This window comes from Petaurus breviceps, unplaced genomic scaffold (genome assembly GCF_028583685.1).
Source record: "Petaurus breviceps papuanus isolate PSGF00001 unplaced genomic scaffold, PetGlider_PUasm1.0 90740, whole genome shotgun sequence".
Classification (NCBI taxonomy): Eukaryota; Metazoa; Chordata; class Mammalia; order Diprotodontia; family Petauridae; genus Petaurus; species Petaurus breviceps.
Window position 1 is genome coordinate 2955329 of NW_027187330.1, and position 7508 is coordinate 2962836.

General features: G+C 40.8%; 1 long non-coding RNA gene across 2 annotated transcripts in view; it reads right to left on the bottom strand.

The window, feature by feature from the left end:
- Positions 1–2066: 2066 nt before the first annotated feature.
- Positions 2067–7508, bottom strand: part of LOC138145534 (uncharacterized) — a 14610-nt gene continuing 9168 nt past the window's right edge. The window contains exons 2-4 of one of the 2 annotated variants that reach the window (XR_011164244.1): positions 6851–7076; positions 6346–6478; positions 2067–2776 (exon numbers count right to left, since the gene is read on the bottom strand). This is a non-coding gene — a long non-coding RNA (uncharacterized lncRNA). The remainder of the gene's footprint in view (positions 2777–6345; positions 6479–6850; positions 7077–7508) is intronic. The other variant, XR_011164243.1, reaches the window with a different exon arrangement.

A 7508-nucleotide genomic window follows, 5' to 3' on the forward strand; every position in this document is an offset into this window, starting at 1 on the left:
GAGAGAGAGAGAGAGAGAGAGAGAGAGAGAGAGAGAGAGAGAGAGGAGAGAATGAGGAGGGAGAGACTGAGAGATAGATAGGTAGGTAGGTAATAGATAGATAGACAGATAGATAGATCTTTCCCTCACTATCTTTTTGAGATTTTCATCTCCTTCTGGCCTTTGGTCATCCTGACACTCTTCTGTTATTCTTCTGTGCAATGAGAAAGTTAAAGACTTGGGAAGAAAGACAACGCTGCAGAAAAATCATGAAAAATAGTCAGCCAGGGCCCCTTTAATGTGAAGAACAGAGAGGCAGAATGAAGCCCAGGGAATTGGCTCCTGGTACTTTAGTTATATATGGCCAGGGCTACTGTCCTCCCTGAGATGATGAATTCCCTGAGGCCAGAGCTACAGGGGACATTGGGAGCTTATGACCAGCACACTGTCAACTTAGGAGAAAAGCTGATCGCCAAGAGGTTTGCAAATAAGGGTTTCTTTTTTGACCTTCTCAAAAAGTTCAAATACTCCAGGCATTTGTCTCCCTTCTCAGCCATGGGCCAGGATCCCTTACTTTTCGGTATATACTGAAAACATGGGTGGGGGGACTGGAAGCTGTAAGTGTGGGACTTTAATAGTGAGGAGCTGATTACTCTGAAAAGGAAACTCTTGGCAGGGAAGACTCATCATGTTTAGATCCTGTGATTCATACGTCATGGAATCACACAGCAGGAACCATACTGAAGTCTGTAGTTTTGTTGTCTCTTGCCTCCACAAATAGCTAGAAACATATACTCATAATTTGTTGAGGGATCACCTGATGTTAATGTATGTGCCACTGAAAGGCATATATGACTCAGTGGTATATAATAATCTATAATAAAAGTACTGATTAGGCACAACATGAGAACATAGACTTAACTAGGGCAGGGTGACCAGAGGTTTCCCTCAGAGCTGTAAAATATATAGAATGTGAAAATGTAAGAAGATTTTAGAAGTTAAAATTTATGGCATCAACTTTTCATAAGCACTTTCATTGCTACAATTACATAGAAACAATTGAGATTAGCACCAATTATCAAGAATAATTAATGAAAATAGGAAGCTAATAGATGTTTTCTTAAATAGCATTTATATAGCACTTCAAAGTTTGTATAATGCCTTACAAATATGATATAATTTTATTCTCAAGACAAACCTGGGAGGTGAGTACTATTATTATACCCATTTTGCAGATGCAGAGCTTAAGTGACTTGTCCAGGGTCACACAAGGGTCTGAGACTGGATTTGAACTTCAGTCTTCCTGACTCCAAGTCTTTTTCTCTGGTGTAACATACCAGGTGAACTCTACTTCAACTTGGCTCCATCCTGCTCACCCTAATCTGGCAGCAGCCTCCTCTGCAGGTTGCTTGTAGTGTCTTTGGGCCTTCTCTCAGTTTCTACTACTTGCCCCAGGCACCAAAATTGCTAGTTACAGCTATGTTTCAGAGTTACCATGAGCTGTATTCAGTTACAATGAAGGAATTCAGAAAATAGGAGAGACCTAGCTCTCCTTCTGTTTTAGTTAGCAAACAACATTTATTATGCACCTACTACCTACTCTGTGAAGAGTACTGTACATACTCAGTAGCACTTATCTCAAATGGCTGACCAAATAAGATAATGTAGGTAAAGTGCTTTTCAAATCTTAAAGTACTATATAAATGTCAGCTATTATTATTATTAATGGAGATGTGTAGCCTGAGTAATAAAATCTCATATGTTTTACAATTTACAAAGCACTTGTCTAATAATAACCCTGTGAGGTAGTTGCTGGAAGGAGTATTATTCTTATTTCCAAGAGGGAAACTGAGACTCAAAGAAATTAAGTGATTTGCCCAAGATGACAGGCCTACTAAGTGGCAGCACTAAGATCAGGGTTCTCTGATTTTCTGAGACTCCTTCTCTTTGTACCATGCATATTTAATATTAATATACACATACACGCCACATATAGGTCACACTGTCTGTGCCAAGTTTCTCAATTCTCCCTAATATGTAGAACACAGAGAGTTATAGAATGCCAAAGCCAGGAGTTCTCTTGGAGATTATAATTTTTTGGTGTGTTTTTAAATATATTTTTATTGATAAAGTTTGTTTTTATTCCAATGCAACCTTCCATTCTCCCCCTCCCACAACAAAACATTTAAAAAGGGGGGAAATAAGTTCAGCAAAACATATATATATATATGTTTTAAAAGTCTGCCATTAAATGTAATGTTCTATACCCATAGTTCCCCACTTCTGCCAGAAGAGGTGTATTCCCATATCTCTTCTTTAGGGCTAAGCTTGGTCATTATATGATTTCACAACATTCCATTGCATTCATTGTCTATATTGATTTCCTGGTTCTGCTTACTTCACTTTGCATCAGTTCATATAAGTCTTCCAATGCTATTCTGTACTCATTATATTCCATCTTTTCTTTGGCTAATTAGTCTGCAAGTATTTATTATGTGCCAGGCACTGTGCTAAGTGCTGGGAATACAAATATAAGTAAAAGGAAACACAGTCCCTGACCTCAAGGAGCTTACATTCTAATGAAGGAAGATAAGATATAACTAGAAAGTGGGGGGAACTGGGAAGGAAGGCACCCTGTTTGGGGGCATGATAGAGGAAGGAAGGTATGACTGGTCTGGATACTCTCCTTAAATAAAGGACCTGGGAGTAGCTAGCTAATCTTCTGAGATATAAATTCCAGAGGTGAAGTGATCTTCCAGGATGAAGAGTTTTCTGAAGGAGTCGGTAGTATAGCCTGCTGAGAAAGGGAATAATGTTATTTAATATTCATATACTACGATTTATAGGGTCATACATGATTTAGAGGTCTTCTCTAAAGAGGTCATCTGACCTCTAAAGCCCAACCCCCTTATTTGACAGGTAAGGAAATGGAAACCCAGAGAGGTGAATACCTTGCCTAAGGTCAAGGTAGTAATATTAGAGATGAGATTTCAACCCATTTCCTTTGACTCCAAAACTTATTGCTCTTTCCAACCCATTCCTCAATCAGTGGAGACTTTGCTGCTACAAAAAGTGCTGCCATGAAGGGGCGGCCAGGTAGCACAGCGAGTAAGAGCACCAGCTCCAGTGTCAGGAACGACCTGGAGATCGAATCCTGGGCTCAGACACTCAGCACCACACCCAGAAATAACTGGCCCTGTAACCTTGAGCAAGTTACTTAACCCTGATTGCTTAATAAAAAAAAAAAAGTGCTGCCATGAATATTTTGGTATATACAAGGCTCTTTCTTTCTAAGAGGTCATCTAATCTAATCTCATTTTTCAGATGACAAACTAGACCCATAGGGGTAAAGTAATGCGACCGGCCTATCTATCTATCTATCTCTTTCCCAGGCTCCCCAGACTTACACTCAACCTCTACCTACCATGTGATTCTCTTCCGTCTTTTATGTCTGACTGATACTCTGGAGTATGCTGGGGTAAAAAAGAGTCTCTCTTCTTGCTGATGGCATTTAGGATTATGGAGGAAGAACTTTGGATAAAGAAGGGATATAGAGAAGTGGAGTTTTTCTTTATCACTCTTCCCATGGGTAGAAAACCAGGAAGGAATTCAGCTAACCTATGGGTTCTCATCAAGGGCTATCTTCCATAGCTACGTAGGTAACGTAGAGTAGCACCACACTGGGGGCATGTGTCTGTCTGCCGGGCATCCAGGATTTTTGCCTATTAGAGAAGTGATGTTTTTTTCAACACTTCCCTCAGCAGTTTCCCTCCAGTAAAACGATGCAGTCACCTAAGTGCATTATAGGCTTAATTTCTCTTTTATCAGCACCAAATTCAAAATCGACACAGGATTTAGCAATCCAAATGCTCAGAACTGCTCTCTCCACCTGTAGTCTTGCCCTGACCAAAGTTCAAGTTGCATGTTGAACATTTCCCGACAGTAAGAGAGACCCATTAATATTTAGCATGTTACATTTTCAAAGCACTTTGCTAACACTAATTGATCTTTTCAGCACCCCTTTGTGAGACAGATTAGTACTGCTATCTCTACTGGGGCCACTAAGGGAGACAAAAGGGATGCAGCTTGCCCTTGGTCCAATGCTGAAATAAGTAGAACCGGAGGTCAGTGACAGTCAGTTCTGAACCCCAACACAGACACTCCCCTAGGGCCCGACACAGTACCTTTCATATCATAAGCACTTCAGAAATGTTCAATGAATCAAACTGAGAACTCTAAGGAGTCTTAAGCTTGCATGCATGAACTTTTTTTTAAAAAAACATTTTGATAACTGATTTGTAATATAATTAATTTCCCTTGCAAAACTATGCATTTTATTTTATGTGTTTAATAGGGAGAAGGGAACAAGAATATATTAAGTGTGCATACTATGTGCCAAGCACTGTGCCTAAGCACTTCTTTATTTCTTTTGAATTTTTTCTTTTGATTTCATTTTAAAAGGTCATTTTGAGAAAGGTCCATAGGCTTCACCAGAATACCAAAGGGATCCGTGACACACAAAAAGTTTAATAAATCCTGCTCTAGAATGAATTCCTTGGATGCCCCTGGAACAAATCCATGTTCTCTAAGTTTCAGTATCCCTAAGGTTCATCCATTCATTCAATAAGTCATTATTAGGTGCTTACCCAGGTATTGCACAATGCTGGGCACATAAAACCAAGAAGAAAAGATGGTTCCTGCCTTCAAGGAGTTTATTAATTGGGGAGAGTTACCAAACCAGCTTCTGGCAACTAGAAGATTCATTCAAAGGTAATTACTTTTTGCATAGGTGTTCACCACTTCCCAACCTACTACTGAAGGAGTGGCAGAAGGTAAGCAGACAAAATTTTGCTTGGAGGTCCAGAATTTTAACATAACTTATTTTTTATTTTATCCATGTCTATATCCATCTATCCATTCAAGAAATGTTCTCACTTCCATGTTTTACAATCCCTTGTTTCCTTCCAGACTCAGCTTGAACATCACCTTTTACAACAAAACCTTTCTTGATTCTCCCAGCTGCTACCAAAATAGCCAGTTAATCCTGTATGTAACTTATTTACACATACTTGTTTGCATGTTTTCTCATTCATTAGACTGGGAGGTTCTTGAGGGGCAAGGATTGTCTTTTGCTTTTGTATCCTTAGCTCTTAGCACAAAGCCTGACACGTAGTAACAATAACAACAATAGCTAGTGCTTACTATGCTGCAGGCACTATGTGTTGTTCAGTCTGAACTGACTCTTCAGGACCCCGTTTGGGTTTTTCTCGGTAAAGATTTCATTTCCTTCTCCAGACGCTTAATAAACATTCATTGACAGAATGTAAGCTTCTGGAGGGCAGGAACTATTTGATTTTTAGACTTTATCTCCCTAGTACCTAATGCAATGCCTGCCAAATATTAGCAACCTGATAAATGCTTGTTGCTTGCTCATTGAATTAAAATACTGTATACAGAACACTGTTGAATATTGAGAGAGATGCAGAATTTAGATAAGATAGGGTTCCTGTCCTTATGAAGTTTACAATCTGATGGATAAAGCTACCAGCAGAGATAACTCGAATATATGCTATTACATAATCTTTGAAATGGAGAGTTACAAAACTCTGAAGTATAAGGATAGGTGGCCATTGGGAACACATGTGTAGCTGACTTGTAGATACCATGTTTCTTTTTTTTTTTTTTTGAGGGAGGAGGCAATTGAGGTTAAGTGACTTGCCCAGGGTCATACAGCTAATAAGTGTCTGAGGCTGAATTTGAACTCAGGTCCTCCTGACTCCAGGGCAGGTGCTCTACTCACTATGCTACCTAGCTGCCCCATCCATGTTTCATACCCATAGTTACCTCTGCGAAGAAGGGCGCTAGATTTAGAGCTTGAAGGAACCTGACCCCTTTGAGTGCCTTCTCTATTCATTTGCTATATATCTTGTTTGTACAGTAGTGTTTGCACGAGACTATAAGCTCCATGAGGGCAGGGACTGTTTGTACATTTCTTTGTATTCCCAGTTTAGCTTAGAGCATCTAGCCCATAGGAGGTGCTTGTTGATTTTTTCAACTTGTCGTTTCCTCCACTACTTAGCCTCTGAGGTAGGACTACACCTCAGTACCTCAGCATTCCGAGTCCCGAACAACATTCTCTAGTCACCTAACAGCCTCCAGCTATCTGGATTACCTCAGCTGTAGCCTACTACTGAGCCCACTCAAAGTTTTGAATTCTTAAGGAGGCCCTAGGAGGTCATTTTCCATATAAGAGGAACTCTCACTGCTTGCAAGGTAGCTAGAGGCTGCTGGCATAGTGCATAGAGCGCCAGGCCTGGAGTCCAGGACATTGATCTTCCGAGTTCAAATCTGGTCTCAGACACTTACCAGTTGTGTGACCCTAGATGAGTCACTTCATCCTGTCTTCCTCAGTTTCCTCATTTGTAAAATGATCTGGCAAACCACTCCAGTATCCTTGCCAAGAAAACCCCAAATTAAGGTCAAGTCTGGAAGAAAAAAACTGAACAGCAAAAGGCTTTGAGTACCTAGTTTGCATATGAAAAGATCAGGAAACAAGCTTAGCATTCAACAAAGACAATAAATTTGCCCCCAAAGTATAAATTGTCTCGGTGTCTCTGTACATCTTCCTATCTGAACAGCAGGAGAAATTTTAGTTTTTTAAAAAATTGAAAATCCTGGATCCCAGAACTGTTTTGTTGATTATTGGGCAAATTGCCATTACCACAGTTTTATGGCATAGCCTTGAAAAGAAGCAGACTTGGAAAATGTGCTGGATTGTCATTACCAGCCCTGGTATGTACCAGGAAGAGTCACTGAAAAGAAGCTAAAGATTAAAGGATGCTAGCTTGCCAGCATAGCCCTGCCCTCTCACCTCCTGCCAGGGTGTTGTCTGCTCTCCTCTCCTATCCAGGCCCTGAGGGAGAACTGGGGAGGCTTCCGAGAGTCTTTGGGTAAGGGTACGTGCTTGTTCTGAAAGAGTACAGCAGTGCCCCAGCCTGAAGCCGGAGGGAGGAGAAATGACAGCTGACTTTTAGGTCTGTTCAAGCAGGGCCCGGAGCTTCTAGGCCAGACTGGAAAACCAGACATAGGGAGGATTCCTGAGAAGACAGAGGAGCAGATACCTTCAGGCCGAAATTCTTTTATCTCCTTTCTCCCCCCAGGCTCCCTAGTGAAAGCCTGAAACCTTTCCTCTGGTCTCTGGGAAAGTCTGTTTACCTTTCTTTGGTTTAAACATTTACTTTGTCTTTATAAACAGCATTAGCTGGGTGTACTTATTGGAAATGCAGCAGGGAGGAGGAAATTGAGGATCCCGAGAGAAGAGAAATATATTCAACACTGAGGTGTTTTGTTAGAGCGCTGTCTCTGTCTTTGGCTGGGGGCTTGGAGCTTGAGAGACAGAGACAGAGACACAGAGAAACAGACACATACAGAGATAGAGACAGAGAGACGCAGAGAGATACAGAGACAAACACACACACACACAGAGAGAGAGAGAGAGAGAGAGAGAGAGAGAGAGAGAGAGAGAGAGA